The following is a 20,729-nucleotide window of genomic DNA, read 5'->3' on the forward strand; positions in this document are numbered from 1 at the left end:
AATGTTTAGGTATGTTCCCTCTATTCCTAGTTTCCTTAGCACTTTTTCCATGAAGTAGTGTTGGATCTTCTCAAAAGCTTTTTCTGCATCTATTGAGATGATCAAGTGGTTTTTGTCTTTACTTCTATTAATGTGCTGTATTACATTTATTGATTTGTGTATGTTGAATCACCACTGCATCCTCTGAATGAAGCCAACTTGGTCGTGTTGAATGATCTTTCTCATATGTTGTTGAATTAGATTTGCCATTATTTTGAGGATTTTTGCATTGATGTTCATTAAGGAGATTGGCCTATAGTTCTCTTTTTTGGAGGTGTCTTTGGTTTTGGGATGAGTGTAATACTGGTTTCATAGAATGAGTTTGGCAATGTTCCTTACCTTTCTGTTTTGTGTAAAAGTTTAAGGAGAGTTGTTATCAGTTCTTCTTTAAAGGTCTAATAGAATTCAGCAGAGAATCCATCAGGTCCTGAACATTTTGGGGGTGGAGACTATTGCTGTTTCAATTTCATTGCATGTTATAGATCTATTCAGGTGGTTAATATCCTCTTGGTTCAATTTTGGATGGTCATAAGTATCTAGAAATTTGTCCATTTCTTCAAGATTTTCAAATTTATTGGTATATAGGTTTTCAAAGTAGACTCTGATGATTCCCTGAATTTCTGTGGTGTTTGTTGTTATCTCCACTTTTGCATTTCTGGTTTTACTGATTTAGGTTTTTCTCTCCTCATTTTAGTCAGATTTGTCAGGGGTCTGTCAATCTTACTTATTTTTTTCAAAGAAGCAGCTTTTTGTTTCACTGATTCTTTGTATGTTTTTTGTTTGGTTGGTTGGTTGGTTTCTATTTTGTTGATTTCAGGCCTTAGTTTTATTATTTCTCCCCATCTGCTTGTTTTGGATTTTGCTTTCCTTGTTTTTCTGGGAGTTTGAGATGGAGCATTAGGTCTGAGATCATTCTGTCCTTTTAACATATGCACTCATGGCTATAAACTTTCCTCTTAGGACAGCCTTTACTATGTCCTATAGGTTCTGGTAGGTCATGATTTCATTTTCATTAACTTCCAGGAACCTTTTAATTTCCTCTTTTATTTCATGAATGACCCACTGATCATTGAGCAACATGATGTTCAGCTTTTAATTGTCTGCATATTTTCTCCTGTTGTTTTTGTTGTTGAGTTCTAATTTTAAAGCATTGTCATCAGATAGAGTGCATGGAATTATTTCTATTTTCTTATATTTGCTGAGGCTTGCTTTGTGCCCTAATATATGATCAATTTTGGAGAAAGTTTCATAGAATGCTGAGAATGTATATTCTGTAGATGTTGGAAGAAATATTCTGTAGACATCAGCTATGTGCATTTGATCTATGATGTGATTTAGTTCTGAAATTTCTTTATTAATTTTTTGTTTGGATGACCCATGTATTGGTGATAGGGCAGTATTACAGTCTCTCATTGCCACTGTGTTGGAGTCTATATGTGCTTTTAGGTCCATAAATATGTTTGATGAAATTGGGTGCATTGACATTGGGTGCATATAGGTTTATAATTTTTATTTCCTTTTGGTGTATTTCTCCTTTAATTAGTATGGAGTATTCTTTATCTCATTTGATCAGTGTAAGTTTGAAGTCTACTTTTCCTGACAAGTATTGCTACTCCTGCCTTTTTGGGGGGGCCATTGGCTTGGTAAATCTTCTTTCGGCCTTTCACCGTAAGCCAGTGCTTGTTTCTGTCAATGAGATGGGTCTCCAGTAAATAACAGATTGATGGATCTTCCTTTTTAATCTAGTTTGCCAAACACTGTCTTTTGATGTGGGAATTGAGTCCATTAATATTCAATGTTAATGTTGATACATATGTAGTGATTACTGTCATTTTGTTGTTTTTGTTATTTAAGAGTTTGACTTTGTGCACCTGAATCAATGTTACTCTCTGATTCCTTGTCTTTTCTTCTCCTGTGGTTTGGCATTGACTGTCTTTTCATGGTTTTGCTTGTTTTCATTTCCTGTGTGCAGAATTCCTTGAAGAATCATTTGTAGTCATGGCTTAGTGATCATATATTGTTTTAGTTTTTGCTTATCATGGAAGACTTTTATTGCCCCATCTATTTTGAATGATAATTTTGCTGGATAGTATATCCTAGGGTTGAAGTTATTTTCATTCAATGTCCAGAATACATCACTCCATGTTCTTCTTGCTTTTAAAGTTTCTGTTGAGAAATCTGCTGTGATTTTGATGGTTTCCCTTTGTTTGTTATTTGTTTTTTCTCTCTTACTGCCTTCAGTATTCTTTCTCTATTCTCTGTGCTTGTTGTTTTAATGATAATATGTCGTTAGGTAGTTTTATTTTGGTCAAGTCTGACTGGTGTCCTGGAGGCTTCTTGTACCTCAATGGGCATAACTTTCTCTAGTTTTGGGAAATTTTCTGTTATTATTTATTGAGTATGTTATGAATCCCTTTTGCTTAGATCTCTTCTCCTTCTTCAATGCCCATGATTCTCATGTTTGGTCTTTTGATGGAGTCAGTGAGTTTTTGCATATTCTTTTCACAGTACTTGAGTTGTTTGACTCTTCAGTTTTTCTTTTAATTTCCATTTTGTCTTCAAGTTCTGAGATTCTGTCTTCTGCTTGTTCTACTCTGCTGGCGTGTCCTTCCACTATGTTTTGTGTTTGTTTATTTTTTTTTCTGAGGTTTTTCCATATCATGGGTCACTTCTTCTTTAATATTATCTATTTTCATCTTTATTTCTTTTATCTCTGTATTTATAGTGTTCTCTGTTTCACTTTGGTGTTTATTTAGGGCTCCTTTGAGTTCATTTATTTTTTTCTGTGTCTTCTTGTATTCTTTATTATTGGGGTCTTGAAATTTCTGGAGTGCCTCTTATACATTTTGATTAACCATGTCTAGTATCATGTCCATGAAATTCTTAGTGATTACTTGCAGGATTTCTTCTTTGAGGTTGTTCTATGGACATCATTGGGTTCTTTTGTGTCATTTATCTTTGTTTTGTTGGCATTCTGAACTGGGTACCCATTTTCTTCACTTCCCACTGAATCCTGTATTAAATTATTTTTGAGGTGAGAATGATTTCCATCCTTTTTTCTTCTTCCCATCACTCCACTTGGTACTGTGCAACTATGTTCTTGATAGGCTAGTTGGTTGTTTCAGTCACCCCTTTTCTTTCCCTTAATTTAATTTCTATCTTGTGGCTGTCTTGGGTTTTTAGCTAAGTGCATGTGTTTGCTATTTCTGTCCCTGGTCTGGGTCTAATTTAGTATTAACTAATTCACAAGTTTAATACCCAACCAGTAATTTATGTGTTATATAGACAATCCCCTGGTGGTAATATCTATAAACCATGGAAGTTTGGGTGTTAATCTCTGTAATGCTAGCTATAGAAATTTGGGGAGTTGGATAGGGTGTCACTAAAGGTGGAGATGCCAAGTTAGGTGGATGAGTGGGAGAAGCAGTGGGGGGGCTTATGGTTTTGTTGTCCTTGTGTGGTTTTGGGTGTATTTCTGCTGTTGTAGAAGAGGATGTTTGTATTAGAGATTGCAGGTGTTTAGGGTTGTGCAAAGTTGGTATAGTAAGTTGTTCAGTGAGTGACAAGTGTGAAAGAGGGAGGGGTAGTCTGGTGATAGGTTAGGGGAAAATGGGAGGGAAAGGTGAAGGCTGGGGAAAAAGAGTGGGTAAGATGGGGCAGAATAAGTTGTTGGATGGGAAGAAATGGGATTTACCTCAGGAGAAGGATGGAGAGTGATGGGGGTGAGAGTAGGGATAAGAAGATTATGGTGGTTAAGTTGACAGTATAAAAAGGGAAAAGAGAAAAAAAAGATAATAGGAGTAAAAGTAAACATAGAAATCCCACAATAATAAAACTAACAAACAAGCAAAGAAACAAACAAACAAACAAAAAAAAAACAAAGAAATCAATGGGGAGAGATGAACAAACAAACAAGAAAAAAAACAAACAAACAAAAACTCCAGGTTCAGGAACAATAGAATTTCAGTCTTAGTTTAAGTTCTGGTGTTACTCCTCCAGTATCCAGTCCTGGTGTTGGTATTTAAGCAGAAGACCTCTTGTAGTCTTGCCAGGTGGTGAGCTTGTGGATAGAGTTTTTTAATTCTGTCTTTCAGTGGCAGCTGCTTGGTCAGCTCCTTTATCAGTGAGTTGTGGCAGTTTAAATTTGCATGCTGTCTTCTGGTTCAAGAGTTCATCTCTGTAGTGCAACAGTTGCCCTCTTTTAGAGGTGGCTTTTCACTGTGCTTGTTTACTGAGGGCTTGTTTCTTTGCCTAACACCCTTTCTCTGGGGAAAAGTCAGTGATCTGTCAGCTGCCCCCCACTGTCAGTGTGTTGTGATGGTTTTCTGTTTGTTTTTCAATTTTGCTGAGCAGTTTGTCTTTGGGTGTTGCTCAATGGCTCAGGAGATGAGTTTTGTGGTCCTATCTGCCCTGCTTCAGGCAGTGGTTTATCACACACCCACTGTCAGCCTTCCTTCCTTTCCAGCCATTTGTTATTTGTTTACTGATAGTTCACATAGAGATTAGCTCCTTGCCCCTCCCCCATTCTCTGGTGCTCTTTCAACAATTCTGCCCATTCTGCTGTGTGCTAGTTTTCAGTTCATTGTTTATTGTTCAGACTTTTTTTGTTTTGTTTTGTTTTTTGCAGGGGTCAGTCTGCCCAGGGGGCTATGCTGGTTTATCCCAGGGGTGGCTGGGTGAATACCATGTGATGCTTGTTGCTCTCCTGTTTGGTCTATGAATGTCTCTCCTTGGCAGGTTTGGAGCTGAAAGTGGTGGCAATGGTGGAGGTGGTAGCAGCCACCTGTTTTCTCAGTGTAATGTGGCATGCAGAAGCTTTCTATGGGCTTGGGGTTCAAGGTGTTGAAGTTTTGATTCTCCTTGGTGCTTTATTTCTGCCAAGTGTAGCTCCAGCATCTCAGCAAGGTTTTGGAGTCACAGCACTCACACTTTCTGGTTCTGCACCCTAGTCACCATCTTGGATACTCAAGTTCTCTATTTCTTTCTTTTGGCAGTATTGGGGTTTGAACTTGAGTCACTCCATCAGCCCAAGTTCTTTAGGTTATATAGCTTGAGATACATGAAGGAATGACAGTATGTGATGGTGCAACATCCAAAGGAAATTTAAAAATTAAAATCTAGACATGATAGATAGATTAATATCTTTTTTTGGCAGTATTGAGGAGAAATGTCCCCAGTTCTAGCTGGGCACTGGGATTTATGCCTATAATTCCAGTTACTCAGGAGCTGAAGATTGGGAGAATTGCCATTCAAGGCCAATTTAGTGAGATCCCACCTTAACAAACAAGTCAGACATGGTATTTTACTCCGGTTATCCCAGCTACACAAGAGAAGTAGGTAGGAGGATGCTGGCCTAAGATCAGTGGGGAAGGGAGGAAATGTGAAACCCTATTCAAAAATAAGTAAAGCAAAAAAGGGTTGCCAGTGTGATACAAGTGATGGAATGCTTTCTTTGCAAGAACTAGGCCCTGAGTTCAAACCACCTGTTCCACAAAAAATAAAAATAAATAAAATAAAATAAATAATATAAATAATAAATAAATAAATAATATACATAAAAATAATAGTATGATAATAAATAATATAAATAATAAAATAAAATTTAAAAAAGCTCTCCATCCCCTCAGTTTTTTGACTTTCAGTTTGTATTTCAGACAGGGTCTCACTAACTTTTTCCTAGTCTGGCCTCTAACTGGTGTCTCAACCTCCCATGTGGCTAGGGTTACAGATGTGAGCCATCACACCTAGCCTTAACGTGTATTTTTAATGTATATAATAGATACCATTTTGTTGTGTGTTTATTGATTTTATCAAATGTATGACACTCTTGAATATGGCCAGAGATTTAATCTGCATTATTTTACTTCATATTCTACATTTCACCTTGACAAAATATCACTATGTGACCAGGCTGAGGGGTCTAAGAAGACAGTAGTCCAAATGAGTCCTAGTTCTTATGTCACTTGAACAGAGAACTGGACAGAAACACAAATTGCAAAGCATTAGCAAAACTTTATTGAAAGACAAAGGCGAAAGCATTGCCAGGGAAATGGTGGACTCTGCCAGGTGGCACAGAAGCACTGGTTTCTTTGTTTAAACCCAATTTATAAGTTGTAAGAATTATACAAAATCTGGGCAGTCCACAGGGAGGATATTTACAACTTAAAGAAGATTTATTACTCTAGAAATGACTCAGGGTCTGTGCTGGGGAATGCTTGTTTACTTAAGAGAAGGGGGATCCCATGGTGGGTTATTTTCCCTTTGCTAGCCTGCCTCAATTATACAATATATAATTACTTTTTGTGGCCCTCTATTGCTCTAAGTTGTTTTATCTTATCATATACATTAATGAATAAAAAATCCCAAAGCACTTCTTAAGATAAATTTCTAGAATTACTATTTGTAGAATAGGAAGAATAAGAAGAATGCATATTTTTAAACCTTTGGATTCATGATGCCAAATGTCTCTTCAGAAAGGCTAACACGGTTTGTTCATGATTTAAAACAATTAATGAGAAAGCCCAGTTCTCAGCACACTGCTAACACAGTCTACTACTTATATTAGTCTCTAGCTAGGATTTGGATAATAATACAACTTCTTTGGTCCACATTTACTGGCTGTTGTAATTCATTATGGAATTTCTTCTTCATATGCTTTTTCCCACTTCTCCATTACTGTGTCTGAAATAGTAACAGCAATAAAAATCATATCTAACTCTTATCAAATATGTTATGTTCCAAGTGCTTTGTAAGTACCTATTTCTCTAGAATCAAAAATCGAGAAAAGCAGGATATATAAGCAATGACAGAAGAGAGCTACAGTTCACATTAACTTAGGGAAAAAGAGACACACATAACTTATTTAAACAAAAGTGCCTGTTGTGACATTTTTTATTTTAAAACTTCAATTTGTTCAGTATATGTCTTTTTCTAATTTTTTATTATTGTTGTACTGGGGATACATTGTGACATTTACAGAAATTCTTACAATACATCATAGTTGAATTCATCCCTCCATCATTTTCCTTTACTCCTCTTTCCCCCATTCCTGAAATAATTTCAACAGATCTCATTGTTCCATTTACATATATGAGTACATAATATTTCTACCATATTCTCCTACTATACCCTTTAGTATATGTCTTGATACTCTATTAAAGCTCATTTTTTACCCATTTCCTTTGAGAGAGGGACAAATAAAAATAATGGAAGCTCCCTTATTCTGAGAGTAAGTGTGCTCTATGAACTACCTACATGAATACAGAAGAAACTCTCTAGAATGTTAGAAATTGACATAAGAAACATAAAATATCAAAAAATATGCCAATTCCAACTTTTCTGTATCCTTAGAAATGCATAGGCCTTATCTCCAATTGCAGGCAGAATTAAGTGGTGGTTCACACTGCTGCCTGAATGGTAATCCCCAAGATGTCCCTGAGACCCTTTGTAGCAGGGGAGGGCCAGAAAAGAAGCAAGAAAGTATGTGTTCTTATCATGTAGCAGGTGGGAGGGGATGACATAGCAGGGAGATAAGACTTAAAAAATCTAAACGTGAAGAATGTCACATAGCACTGGGAACAAAATAGCTAATAGAGCTGCATACAACCATATATGGGTTAAACCTTGCTTCTTGCTTCTGTAACCTGCTTGCTAGGGTGTATATGGTAAGACTCCTTTGTTCTCAGACTCAGCCTTTTGATGTGATTCCTCTGTGCTGCTGCTGGCATGCTAACAAATATTGCTTCCTGAAAAGTCTTGGTTTCCCTGCTTAAACATCCTGCAACACCTTCTCACTGATGTTTCTCTACATGGGCTGCTCAGAGAGTGACAGTGGTAAGAGTGCATCATTGCTAGTTCTGGTCACTAAAACAAAATTCCATCAACTGAGTAGCTTTTCAAAAACAGAATTTCATTACTCATATTTCTTGAAACTGGGAAGTCCAAGGTCCAGGCACCATCAGATTTGGTTTCTGAAGAGGGCCCACTTTCTGGTTCTTAATTGGCACCTTCTCACTTTGTCTGTGTGGAGTGGGGAGAGAAGTCTTTTCTCTTCAGCTCCTTACAAACACACTGATACTATTCATGAAGACTCCACTCTCATGGCCTAAGCACTTCTCAAACCCCCACTTAGAGAACTAGATTTCAATATGCAAACTTTGGAAAGACACAAACATTCAGTCAATGCAGGTTCCTACCATGAACTACTCCACTGCTGACCTGACAAAAACAGTCTCAGAACTCTTCTGCAATCGGAAACCCTCTCTACCAAAGTGAGCCCTCCTCAAAGTTCAGACCAGAATGTTGGCTTAAAGGGGCTCTGCACCTTCTTCAGTTATTCACCTTTATCCTTAGCAGACGTTTTCACAGTAAATCTTTCATATCTTATCCCACCTTGCACTTGCTTCTCAGAGAACCTTAATTTACGCAGTCTGAAATAAATATGTAATCCAGAAGAGATGCAATTTTGTTCAACTCTCAGTTCTTTTCATCTTTATTATTCATAGATGTTTTCATATTAATTAAACATTCATTTAAATCTCAATTCTTCACTTTAAGTTTCATTTTTAAAATAAGAACTTCAGGTATTAAATTAGAAGTTGTACAATTATTAGGGAAAACAATTTGTGGTAACAAACTGGAAGAATGAGTAAAATATAATTAAAATTTTAAAAATGTAAACTGATGTTTTCAAGCATTTAATTGGTCTGTTCCAAAATTATTATGTTAGCAGATCTCAAAATCTCATGCTTTTGATCCTGCATCAACTTAGAATGTTATATCAATTTAAGGTTTTTTTCCCCTTTTGATGGCAACGCTGAGTGTGCACTCATTAGCTAATTCATGTAATCATTAAAAAGTGTGTTCTTCCAGTGGCCAGGCTATGTGTTGAGTTTGTCTGTCAAGTATTACATCATACATAGAGCTAAACTTTGTCTTGTGTTGAATTTGACATTTGGAGCACAGATTTAAGTAAATACCAAAGTTTTACTCTGAAGATGTAGCAATTTCCTCCATTTAAGATTGTTGGTCCTTTATGGTTATGCACAAAAACACTTACTCAACCAAATTGTGTAAGTTCAATATAAACATAAAATTCTACAAGAACAGGATATGATTCTTACCTTTCTCAATATCTTCATTTCTGATCCTTTGGCTTTTTAAAAACTTTTAGTTATGGATAGTGTGTTAGCTCTAATGCATCTTACATGTAACAGCATCTATATGGATTATGCTGCTCTTTCTTTACCATGTCACTAAAGTAAAATTCAACATAGATAAAACATAAAATGTATAATCGCTTATGTAGAGGTTATTATGACAATGTAGCCTCACCCTGAAGGCTGGTCCCACCATATTAAAACATTTCTAAGATTAACATAATTTTAGATCTCAATGAACATGTTCTCTACAATTTCTCATTTTATATACATTTTGCTCTAAAGATAAAATATTTCTCTTTAGTCATTTTCACAACTAGTGGTTCATACTTAAATAGAGTCTTGTGGGCCATCCTAAAGACAAGATTATATATACTAAATATCTGGTTCTTATCAGGTACCAGTGGCTCATGCCTATAATCATAGCTATGTGGAGTCTGAGAGAGGGATAATCATAGTTTGAGACCAGAACAACAAATAATTCTTAAGATCCCCATCTCCAGAATAACAAGAAAAAATTGACTGGGGCTGTTGCTCAAGTGGTAGAGCTGTTGCCATGAGAATATCCCATCTCTAAACATTGGCACCCATTTGTTTATAATTAACCTGAGTGCTTTTCAGCACTAAATGCCTGACGGATTTATCAACAGAATTGTTTTATTAAAGTCTTGCTACTACTCAAATAAAGAAGGGAATTCAAGAGTTATGGAAAACAGGAGTGAAATACATCTCTAATTATTTCCTATGTAGAAACAATCATAAAATGTTCTTATAAAACAACAGTAATATGTAATACATTCAGCCTGAGAGTTTATTCCACAAGAGAATTAACTCCTTTTCCTAAATTGGTCAGGAAAGTTGGATAAGAAAAATCTGAAGCTATCTTCTCAGGAAAGCTTCACTTTTTATCTTGAAACTTTCTTTAACTGGAGTTACCTGAAAGCAAAGAGTCCATAAGTGTGTGTGAGTAAGGATAGACTGTAGAACTTTATTTCAGTATCCTCAACTTCTACATATCTCATTTCATAAAACGTTTACTATGAAAGGAGCTACCTGTTCTCTCCTGGTTCCACTTCAGCAATTATCTTTTAAAAACATGTCTTCATTCCAAACTTTACATTTTACAAAGATTCTAGATTCTAAAGGGAAATTTTAATCAAGACATCATACCTTCTTCCCACCCATCTCACTGATGGAAACATTTCCAAAAAAAATTTTTGCTTTTTGTTGTTTGAATCATTTTTGTTTATATTTTGAGACTTGATTACACAGGCTGTCCTCAAATTTCAAGCAATACTCCTGCCTCAGCTTCTCAAGTGCTTGGGATTACAAGGCATGCACCATATGTCTAACCTAGAGTTTTAAATTCTTATTTATAATATGTCATGTTGTTCTAAGCAGTTGGCTAGTAATAATTATTCCAATGATTAATTTCAGTAGGAAATTTATACTAAGTTTATATTCATAGGAAGTTTTAATGTAAATTTATGTTAATTATATGTATTTATTACAAAGAAACACAAGAGTGTTTAATAAAAACAAAACATAAAATGTACACATTATATTTTTCAAACATAAAAATGTATCAGAATAAAGTCTGTAGGGAAAACAAAATGGAAATAAGAAATCATTAGGGAAAAACAGTAACAAAACACTTTTAGCATTAAAAATGATTTGTTCATATAGTTTAGTTGAATTATGTACATTTATAGTTCTTTTGGATACATTTAAAATGTGTTATTATAGTTATATTTAAAATGGAACTGAGGATGGTCCAAAATGGTGACTAGAGGGAGGAAGCAGACAGCGTGAGCTCTGTAAATCAAAAATCTTACAGATGCTGGAGCCACACTTGGCAGAAAAAAGAACACCAAGAGAAAGTAAAACTCCAACACCCCAAACCCCCATCCAGTACAAAGTTTCTCCACACCACATTACATTGAGAAAACAGGAGTGCTCCTGGGCCACCAGATGCCAGCTCCAAACCTGCTGGGGAGACGCAGACCAACAGGTGAGCAAATAAGCAGCACATAGTACTCCCACAGCCACCCCTGGGATAAGCCAGTATAGCCCCCTGGACAGAATGACCCCTGCTCCACAAAAAAAAGAAAAACTGAATAATAAACAAGGAACTGAAATGGACATGCAGCAGAGAGGGTGGGGTGCTTTGAGCGTACTGGAGAAGGGAGGGAGGAGCAAGAAGCTGCTCTGTGTGCCAACTTTCAGTAAACAAACCCTACAAAAGTATCCAGCTGACAGTAGGTGGGTGATGAGTGCTGCCTGAAGTAGGGCAGATAGAGGTTCACAAAGCTCTCTCCTGACCCAACAACTAAATGATAGGAATCATCACATACCAATCATACTAACACTGAATGTTAACCAAGTTAACTACCCCATCAAAACACACAATTTGGCAAACTGGATTAAAAAGGAAGATCTGACAATCTGTTGCTTACAAGAGACCCATCTCACTGACAGAAACAAACACAGGCTTGTGGTGAAAGGCTGAAAGAAGATTTATGAAGCCAACATAAGCAGGTATAGCAATACTTATCTCGGACAAAGTAGACTTCAAACCTACATTGATCAAATGAGATAAAGAAGGACACTCCATACTAATAAAAGGGGAAATACGCCACAAGGAAATAACAATTATCAACCTATATTCACCCAACATCAATGCATCCCGTTTCATCAAACATACTCTAAAGGACCTAAACACATACATAGACTCCAACACTTGGTAGTGGGAGACTTTAATACCCCCCTGTCACCAATACATAGGTCATTCATACAAAAAATCCATAAAGAAATCCTAGATCTAAATCACACCATAGATCAAATGGACCTAACTAATGCCTACAGATTACTTCATCCAACTTCTGCACAATATGCATTCTTCTCAGCAGCCCAAGGAACCTTCTCCAAAATTGATCATATCTTAGGGCACAAAGCAAGCCTCAGCAAATATAAGAAAATAGAAATAATCCCATGCATTCTATCTGACCACAATGTATTAAAACAAGAACTCAACAACAAAAACAACAGTAAAAAAAAACATGCAAACAATTGGAAGCTGAAAAATACATTGCTCAATGATCAATGGGATTGATGAAATAAAGAGGAAATTAAAAGGTTCCTGGAAGTGAATGAAAATGAAAACACCACCTACCACACCTATGGGACACAGCAAAGGCAGTCCTAAGAGGAAAGATTATAGCCATGAGTGCATATATTAAGAGGACAGAAAGATCTCAAATCAATGACATAATGCTACATCTCAAACTCCTAGAAAAACAAGGACAAGCAAATCCCAAAACAAGCAGAAGGAGAGAAATAATAAAAATAAGGGCTGAAATCAATGAAATAGAAACAACAACAAAAAACCATACAAAGAATCAATGAAAAAAAAAAGTTGTTGCTTTGAAAAAATAAATAAGATTGACAGACCCCTGGGAAACCTGACCAAAATGAGGAGAGAAAAAACCCAAATCAGTAAAATCAGAAATGCAACAGGGGAGATAACAACAAACACCACAGAAATCCAGGAACTTATCAGAGACTACTTTGAGAATCTATATTCTAATAAATTTGAAAATCTTGAAAAAATGGACAGATTTCTAGGTACTTATGACCATCCAAAATTTAACCAAGAGTACATTAATCACCTGAATAGATCTATAACACAAAATGAAATTGAAGCAGCAATAGAGTATCCCAAAAAAGAAAAGTCCAGGATCTGATGAATTCTCTCCTAAATTCTATCAGATCTTCAAAGAAGAACTAATACCAATCCTCCTTAAACTGTTCCATGAAATAGAAAGGGAAGGAAAACTGCTTAACTCATTTTATGAAGCCAGTATTACACTCATCCCAAAACCAGACAAAGACACCTCGAAAAAGGAGAATTATGGGCTAATCTCCTTAATGAACATCAGTGTAAAAATCCTCAATAAAATAATGGCAAACTGAATCCAACAACATATCAGAAAGATAATTCACCATGACCAAGTGGTGAATGCAGGGATGCAGTGGTGGTTCAACACACATAAATTTATAAATGTAATACAGCACATTAATAGAAGCAAAGACAAAAACCACTTGATCATCTCAGTAGATGCAGAAAAGGCCTTTGATAAGATCCAACAGCACTTCATGATAAAAACTCTAAGAAAACCACAAATAGAAAGAAATTACCTCAACATTATAAAGGCTACATATGAAAAAACTGTGCCAACATCAAACTTAATGATGAAAAATTGAAACCACTTCTCAAAATCAGGAACAAGACAAGGGTGCCCACTATCCCCACTCCTATTAAACATAGTACTGAAAATATCCCTATTTGCAGTTGATATGATCCTATACCTTAAAGACCCAAAAATCTTTACCCACAAACTCCTAGACACCATAAACAATTATAGCAAGTTGGCAGGATACAAAATCAACTTTCGAAAATCACTAGCTTTTCTATACACCAACAATGAACAAACTGAGAAAGAATATATGGAAATAATTCCATTTACAATAGCCTCAAAGAAATCAAACACCTAGGAGTAAACTCATCAAAAGATGTGAATGACCTCTACAAGGAGAACTACAACCTCTGAAGAAAGAGATCAAGGAAGACTACAGAAGGTGGAGGATCTCCTGCGCTCATGGATTAGCAGAATCAACATAGCAAAAATGGCTATACTACCAAAAGCAATCTATATGTTTAATGCAATTCCCATCAAAATCCCAATGACATTCATCACAGAGATTGAAAAGCTACCCTAAAATTCATTTGGAACTACAAGAGACCACGAACAGCCAAGGCAATCCTCAGCAAAAAGAGCAATGCTGGAGATATATATTACAAAGCAATAGCAATAAAAACAGCATGGTACTGGCACAAAAACAGACATGAAGACCAGTGGAACAAAAGAGAACAAGGATATGAATCCATGCAACTGTGTCCACCTTATTTTTGACAAAGGTACTAAAAATATATGATGGAGAAAAGACAGCCTCTTCAACAAATGTTGCTGGCAAAAGTAGTTATCTGTCTGCAAGAAACTGAAACTAGATCCATGTTTATCACCCTGTACTAGTACCATCTCAAAATGGATCAAGGGCCTTAATATCAGATCCAAAATTCTGAAGTTGGTACAGGAACAGGCAGGAAACACTCTGGAAGTAATAGGTATAAGCAAGGACTTCCTCAATAGAATCCCAGCAGCTCAGCAACTGAGAGAAAGTATATACACAAATGGGAATTCATGAAACTAAAAAGCTTCTGCACAACAAAAGAAATGGTTTCTAAACTGAAGAGACCACCCACAGAGTGGGAGAAAATATTTTCTAGCTATACATCAGATAAAGGACTGATAACCAGAATATACAGAGAACTTAAAAAGCTAAACTCTCCCAAAATCAACGTACCAATAAAGAAATGGGCAAATGGACTAAGCAGAACTTTCTCAAAAGAAAAAATACAAATGACCAAAAAACATATGAAAAAATGCTCAGCATCTCTAGCCATAAAGGAGATGCAAATCAAAACCACACTGATTCCACATCACCCTGTTAGAATATCCATCATTAAAAACACCAGTAATGCCAGGTTTTGGCAAGGACGTGGGGAAAAAAGAACCATCTTACACTGCTGGTGGGAATGGAAACTAGTACAACCTCTCTGGAAAAAAATTTGGAGGCTTCTTAAAAATCTAATCATAGCTCTGCCATATGATCCAGCAATCCCACTCCTGGGGGTATACCCAAAGGAATGAGACACAGGTTACTCCAAAGTCACCTGCACACCCATGTTTATTGCAGCACTATTCACAACAGCCAAATTATGAAAACAGCCAAGATGCCCCACTACTGACGAATGGATTAAGAAAATGTGGATTTATACACAATGGAATTTTACTCAGCCATGAAGAAGAATGAAATCTTATCATTTACGAGTGAATGGATGGAACTGGTAAACATCATTCTGAGCAAGGTTAGCCAGGCTCAGAGGACAAAAAATCAAATGTTCTCCCTCATATGTGGACTTTAGATCTAGAGCAAATACAGCAATGTGGTCAAACTCGGGCCACATGATAAGGGGAGATCACACACGGGAGGTATGGGGATAGGTAAGAAGCCCAAAGCATGATAGTATTTGATGTCTGCACTGCAGAGGAATTAATACAGAAACCTTAAAGCGACAGAGGTCGATATGAGAAGGGGATCAGGAACTAGTGAAAAGGTCAGTTAGAGATGATTCAACTTGGGATGTAACACATTAGTGCATGGAAACAGTGTTAGGAATCTCTCTGTATAGCTATCCTTATCTCAACTAGCAAAAACTCTTTGTCTTTCTTATTATTGCTTATGATTTCTCTTCAACAAAATTAGAGATAAGAGCAGAACAGATTCTGCATGGGAGTGAAGTCAGATGAGGGGAAGAGTGAGTGGGTGGGGTAACCCAAACAATGTATGCACATATGAATAAATGAATAGAAAAAATAAAATGGAACTGATATGTTTTTTAACTATTAAAATATATGATAAAAATTTTAAACTCACACTTTTAAAATATCCAGTTTTTAAAGTTATCTTAAAATTTTTCTAAAAATTAGGAAATATCAGTCCACTTAGGTTGCTGTAATAAAATACTTCACACTAAATAGCTTATTAAAAAGTTGTCATTTATTTCTCAGAGTTCTAGAGGTTGGAAAGTCTAAGGTCAAGGTACCCTTAATACTTCCCTAGTGAAGCCCACTTTCTGATTCAGATCCTTTAACTCCCCCACTCTACCACAAAACCTTAGCCTGTAGGTACATATACCTCTTTACTCAAGCATGGGGTATTTGGCCACACTCAAGTCATTTACTCCTCAACTAGTCAGTTGGGCCCCTCTTCTCTTCAGTATAGCTGTTTCCCCCTCTTTTCAAAGCTCTTCTGTTTACCACTTCTGAGATGCTAATTTCCATTGTGTTCCCATATTAAAATGTACCCCTTCCTTTAGGAGTTGACCCATTTCTAGCACACTCACTGTAGACTTTCTTAATTGTTTTAATATTTATTTTAATTTTCTGGAAGTTTAATAGAATTCATTGTGCAAATCAATTACTTTGGACATTAGCTCAAATACTGTCTTCACCTTATATATAACATCATCACATATTCTTTGACTTTCCATCTACAACAGTGTTAGAGGCTGAATATTTGTGCCACCCACATTTCACATGTTGAGATCCTGCACTCATTGTGATAGTATTAGAAAGTAGAATCTTTGGAAGGCAATTTGGTCATTGGGATTGAGTCCTAAGATAGCTTGCTTTTGTTTGCGCTCAGCTTTATGAAGACACAATAAGGACATGCTAGTTTGTAACCTTGAAAGAATCCTTATCAGAACCCAATCTTACAGGCACCCAGGTCTAGGACCTCTAGTGGCCAGACTGTGAATGCACTATGAATGCATATATTTCTGTTCATGAGTCACCCCAATATAGCAGCCTTAATTTACACAGATAAGATTTTACAGTATGGGAATGTTCTATTCACTAACTTTTACTGCCTAACACAATGTTTTTTACCATAATTATATTTTAAAAGTATGTGATAAATGGTTAAGAAAAAAGTCACTCATTTTCAACATCAGGGTACATAAAGTATTTTCAGAATGGGTGCTAAAATGTTGAAGAAATAGGAGGTTTATAATAACTTCAAAGTCCTAGAAGGCAGTGTTATGTTCTGCTAGGAAAAGAAATCACATGTGAGGTAAGATTTGAAAAATATGAAAAGAATCTTCTTATCTAAATATATCTCCCTTAAAGTTTCTGGTTCTTTGCTTAATGTTATTATATTAATTACTTAGGGTTAACAGAGTCCAATTAAATTGCAAGTGTTATTGAGACAGCATTTTGGCTGGTGTTGATTCATTGGAGTAATAAGACTGGTTATTCAGAGGGTATTGGAATAGACAGAGATGAGGAAAATAAGAGGTAGGAAAGGTACAAAGCATGCACTCTATGAAGGTGATGTTAGGGACATATTTTGGGTAAGAAAGTTGTGTAATAAATGTGCTGAATATGTGAGATGAAACAAAGTGTTAGCGGCTAAAAAGTAGTGGGTACAAGGAGCAGATGTTGAATGTGTTATACTGTTACTAGAGGAATGTGCTTTGTGTAAGGTAACTTGTTGAGTGAACATTGGAAAGGGACTTATATCTAGTGTAACTATCTTAATTGTTGAATGAACATTACCACCTTGAAGGAAATGTTCTATCAAGTTTTAAGTACCTTGTACATTTTGTGACCTCACAAAGATGACATTTCATTGGGTATCCCAGCTTTTGTTTGAATATCATTTATGTAAGATAAAGAAGGTTAATTAAGAAATAGTCAAAAGATGATAAAGAGTAAGAAGATAAATAAAAGAGTGTGTATATATTCAGGACTAGTGTGATTAGTGCAATGTAAACCTTTGAAAATACTTATTTTATATATTTTCACAGTAAGAGGATTATAAATATCCTAGTTTCTCCACAAACATGACATTCAGAACTCCTACAACATTAGCAAAATCCTAAAATCCCAACAAACACAAAACAACAATAAACCAAAGTAACCCAATTAAAAATAGGTAAAGGACTTGAACAATCATTTCTCCAAATAAGAGATATAAATATCAGTAGGTATATGAAAAGACACTCAACATTTTCAATCATTGGGCATAGAGAGCTTTCTTGTGCTCTGTTCCTACTGACCTAACTGGGGGTGCTGGTGATGCAGAAAGGACAAACAATAGAAGACAGACACATATATAAGGTTGGGGTGGGTATTCTGGGTTATCAGATGGAGATGCACAACAGTCTCATTGCTTCTTTTCTCTAAAATTCTTATTTTACTTTGGTGCTTTTCTCTATCCTTTCAAACCTTGCTTTATAGTCTTTTTTCTCTATTCTTTAAAACCTTGCTTCTTTTTTTTTTTTTCATTTTTCTTTTATTATTCATATGTGCATACAAGGCTTGGTTTATTTCTCCCCCCTGCCCCCACCCCCTCCCTTACCACCCACTCCACCCCCTCCTAACCTTGCTTCTAAAGTCTTCTTTTCTGTTCTTTAAAGTCTCTTTCTTTAGACTTACACTGTTCCATGTTTTCTTTAGCATATTCTCTCTTAGAGTCTTGGCCCTCAAACTTGCACTGTCCCATGTACTCTCTTAAAATCTCGGTGATCAGATTTGCACTGTCCCATGTTTCCTCTAATCCCTAGCATAACTCAGCAGTCCACCAATCAATCAACACCCAGCAAAAATCCTCTCCATCAAAAAAACCTCGTGTCCTCATTCAATGAGTCTTTTATATCCAGTGGTAAACAAGGAGATGGAACAACAGTTCTTGGGGAGGGGTGGGACATTGTAACAAGAGAAACCTGTTCCTACTTCTTTCTCTGAACATAAACAATTTAGGAAAAGTAGCTGTGATGCATTTTGCCTTTGCCCCCATCTGCAGCTGGGACCATGCCAAACTCAGCCTGTTGATCATTGAGCACAGCTGTGCTTATATCAGGTTCTCATAGGCTTCTCATAATCCACCCCCCACAACTGGGAAAACGTAAACCAAAGTCGCACCTCTTAAAATGTCTATTATCAAAGGCAAGAAAGATATATATTGGCAAGGATATGGAGAATTGGGAGTACTTGTATACTGCTGGTAGAAATTAGAAATGCTGCAGCTGCTGTGGAAAACAATTTTGTAAAAAACAACAACGAAAAATAAATCCTAAAAATAGAACCACACCACCATGTGATCCAGTAATTATAATATCTAGTTCTGAGTATTTCCTAAAGAATTGGCCTCAGAATCTTAAAGGCACATCTGCATTCTGCACTATTCACAATAGTTAAGATATGGAAATAGCCTATGTATCTATCTGAATATGGATAGATAAGGAAACATATAGCATATGCATACAATGGAATATTATTCAGCCTTAAAAAGAAGGACATCCTGTCATATATGATAATATGAATGAACCTGGATATTATGCTAAATGAAATAAACTGATCAGAGAAAGAAAAATATTGCATGACCACATTATATGAGGCATCTAAAAAAATCAAACTCTTAGAAACAAGAGTTACTGTAATTGTCAGAGGAGAGGGAGAAAGTAAGATTGATAATCTTCAATGGGTATAAAGAACCAGTTATGTAAACTGAGTAACTTCAAGAGATCTCCTATATAACATTGTGCCTCCAGTTAACAATATAGCATTATACACTTAAAAATTTGCTGGAGAATAGATTTTGTCTTAAATGTGCTTACAGATAGTAGTGGATGGATGAAATTGTCAGACACCAGAATAACCAGACTCAACTAAGAAATCTAGAAAATTTTCCCAAACTCCTTTGTTGAATGCGTTTTGTAATGAACAACAGCCAACTCCCAAAACAGAAGCAACTTTGCTTTGCCCCTCAGCACACTTAGCCCTGGACATATGACATCAACATTAGCATTCTTGCTCTGGCCATTTGGGGCATTTAATCTTGCTGTAATTTTTCCCTTGGCCAGAGAACTTCTTTAGTCCATAACCACCAAAATCTTCCATGTCTGGGTCAGTTTCACCAATTTGCAAAGCATAGGTTGTCTGTCTGAACCCCAGCTGCAAGGGAGTTACAAAAATGAGCTTTGGCAACTTTAGCTTCTACAGTAGAAAACACATTCTGCCAAAGCCATCAAAACTCATAAGGTTTGGGAAGTGATTCCATAAGCATAAGGAGATGAGAAGCTTATTCTGCAGAGCAGAGTAATTGTTGATGACATATATTTTGATCCAAATTTTTTAATATATTTGTGGGATTAATTCCCAGAAATAAAGTGTGCACCACAACCCTCCATCAGAAAGTGTGTTTGGTTTAAGTCCGGAGCTTTGATTCAGGAGGTACAGTGATATCTTAATTGTTGGTCTTACCTCTGTTTCTTTTGTTTAAATTTTCAGTGCCAAAATCTTTAACACTTGGATTTTTCCTATCCTATCCATTTTTTTTCTTAGATGTGTAGAATCATTGCTGTAAGAAGCCTTTCTCCAAATGCATCCCCAGGGTACTATTAAAAGCAGAGAGGAACAGGATCTCTCTGCTCCTTCTGAGTCACTCAGTCACTCACTCATCAGAAGCATTGTGATCCTGAACCTGTGAAGGCAAATCATTTTGACCAACAACTATTTGGGACACAGGAAGAGGTACAATGTGAAGGTAAGAAAGAATTGTCAACAAGGGAGTTTATAATGTTTTAGAATACTTGAGCTAGACAAGTATATAAACAACAGTATTGCAGGGCATAATCAAGTAAAAAGAAAATTACTATTGGAATGTGGAGGGGGAAAACTCATCTCCATTAATCTGCAGAGGGTTAGGGCATATAAAAACTACTACTTGAGATTTGGAAAGGGTTTAGACAAGTAGAAGTAAGGTATGGTAGAAGGGATATCTTCCAAAAAGAACTCAAGTAGGGAAAATAGAAAGAATTGTTAAATAACCTACTTTGCTCAAAAT

The 20,729-nt window shown here is 36.2% G+C and overlaps 1 long non-coding RNA gene across 2 annotated transcripts; it reads right to left on the minus strand.

The window, feature by feature from the left end:
- Window positions 1-6,036: 6,036 nt before the first annotated feature.
- LOC141423884 (uncharacterized) lies at window positions 6,037-18,436 on the minus strand. Of its 2 annotated transcripts, none has more exons than XR_012448644.1 (4): window positions 18,320-18,436; window positions 9,162-10,133; window positions 8,380-8,468; window positions 6,037-6,720 (listed from the first exon to the last, which is right to left on the minus strand). It is a non-coding gene; the product is annotated as an uncharacterized lncRNA (long non-coding RNA). The 2 variants fall into 2 exon arrangements; XR_012448645.1 differs by having other exon boundaries at window positions 9,162-9,293; window positions 18,320-18,398.
- Window positions 18,437-20,729: the final 2,293 nt, after the last annotated feature.

This window comes from Castor canadensis, chromosome 6 (genome assembly GCF_047511655.1).
Source record: "Castor canadensis chromosome 6, mCasCan1.hap1v2, whole genome shotgun sequence".
Lineage (NCBI taxonomy): Eukaryota > Metazoa > Chordata > Mammalia > Rodentia > Castoridae > Castor > Castor canadensis.